The sequence below is a fragment of the Dipodomys ordii genome, unplaced genomic scaffold, assembly GCF_000151885.1.
Source record: "Dipodomys ordii isolate 6190 unplaced genomic scaffold, Dord_2.0 Scaffold21, whole genome shotgun sequence".
Lineage (NCBI taxonomy): Eukaryota > Metazoa > Chordata > Mammalia > Rodentia > Heteromyidae > Dipodomys > Dipodomys ordii.
This window is the reverse complement of record NW_012267237.1, coordinates 17,071,062-17,073,192: the sequence shown is the minus strand read 5'-3', so window position 1 is coordinate 17,073,192 and position 2,131 is coordinate 17,071,062. Positions and strand designations below refer to the sequence as shown.

The following is a 2,131-nucleotide window of genomic DNA, read 5'->3' as shown; positions in this document are numbered from 1 at the left end:
ATTTAAATTATGGCTAAGGATGTTGAAAATAAGAACACGTGTTTACATAACAATTTGTATTGGCACTTCAGGCAGGGAATTTAGCCCTACCTCTCTTCATTAGCAGTGAAGAACTATAAGATAACATTTGGGAAATGCCAACTCTAACAGGATTAAGAAAACAATGTCTTCATGTTAGTCTCTAATATTTATCTAGTGTTCCTATTCTTCTAAAGGAAAAATACAGCTGAAAATCAATCCAATTTAAGACACTTGTGCATGACTTGACATTTGTGGTGAGAGAGAGAGAGATCAGATAGATAGATCAGTGGAAAAAGAAGTGGACAAAACTAGAAGTAGACCAAAAGTATCTAGTGACAAAGATGACCTGTTGTATTGGAAAATAAGAGTCCATCCCCAAGATGTAGTATTTTCAATGTATTTCTAAATGCTAGTGCATGGTAAGAACGATGATGTTTGTTTTGTAAATATGAGACAAATAGTCATACACATGAGGTTTTTCTCAGATATTTAGAGTTCCTGCATATGTGTGCAACAATGTGTTACAGGAAAGTGAAGCTAAGAACATAAAATCTTCATTTTATGATGTAATTACATCTATAATTTGTTTTTTTTGTAACCAAAACTTTAATCCCAAGGAATTCTCACAAAACATATTACAAATGACAGCATAAAAAAAAAAAGTTGGACAGGAACTCAAAAGTTCAGCTCTACAATATATTCTTAAACTGGCAGGACATTTTTTGAAATCTCAAATTTCCAAATAAAGAATGTTACAAACAGCCACATATTAATATATAGCAATCATGTAAGACACTTAAAAGGTAAACTTTCACATCAGGTGTTAAACCAACTAGGCAACTTTTGCCCTGGGTGAAGACCAGCTGGATTTAGGAAACACTCATCTGGTTTAAAAACGCAGCTTTGATCTTTACCCGCTGGCCTGTCTGTGGGCATGGCCACTTTTAAAGACTGCTTGTTCATCTACAGCTGCATATTGTATCCCAGCGCAAAGTAATCTCAGTTCCGCTTCTGTAGTTCTGCTTCCCGTAACATTAACACATCACCCTTCAGCTGGGCAAGATTTAGAGCTTTTTATTTCAGTCCAATGCAAGACTAAAGTTCAACGCAAATTTAATCTTGCTTAAGGGAACCTTGTAAAGCAACAATTCTTGATATTACATGCCTCATATGATCCGTTTCAAACCATAGAGAATTACATTGCTGTGTCACTGTTCCAAAAGACAAACACATTTGAGCAGCTAAAACATCTTAAAAATGCACCAAGCTTATGAAGTCTCAAACAAAACTTGAATTTTCTGCACCTACTCCTGTCAACGGAAGTCATTTCTGTACACCACTTCTTGCAAACTGCTCTTCTATTTCCTTTCATTCAACCTAGATTGGCTAGGAGACCTAGAGAACGATGGGGACGGCTGGTGACAGAGACTGATCTCTCTCTTCTCCTATTTCTGGAAAGGGACCTGTTCCTGCTGCGAGAGAAGCTTCTCCTGCTGGAGATCTGCTGCGAGGTGGAGGACTCCTCCGTCGGTAATCATCCCCAGGGCAACGACCCCAAGAGGGAGGCGGACCACGGTTTGGGCTTCTCTTCTCACCATTGGACAGTTCCACTGTGCTCTTCCATCTAGCTGTCCAACAGCATCAGCTGCACCTCGAGGATCCTCAGATTCAACAAAAGCAAAGCCGGGAGGATCACTGGGAGTGGCCTATAATAGCCAAAAGCCTGCTCGAGTTCAGTCTTGTTGCCATTGTTTCCCAGATGCCCTACCTAAACCTTACAGTCCAAAGGACAGGAATCAGGATGCATTTCGAGATTGCGGAGTAGAAGCGCGGAGGCTCAAACCCACACACCCGGATTGCTTCCCCCTCCAACTGCTCCGGCTAAGCCACCAAAAGGTGATGCGCACACTTCTCCGGCGTCCACGAAATAGCCTATAATTTGTTTACTTGGCATACTTTTATCAGACATTGGTAAATGAAATGGAATGCAATTTAAGTCTCTTTTCTAGTTATTTTTAAAGTGAGTGTTATTTTTCCCGTTTTATGAAATGACAATCAGATTGTTTGGTAATACTTTCAAAGATGCATGGTGGAAGGAAACTCATTTTTA

General features: G+C 39.7%; 1 pseudogene; it reads right to left on the bottom strand.

Annotated features, from left to right (window-relative positions):
- Positions 1-1,362: 1,362 nt before the first annotated feature.
- Positions 1,363-1,931, bottom strand: LOC105983829 (annotated as a pseudogene).
- Between the last annotated feature and the right edge of the window lie 200 nt (positions 1,932-2,131).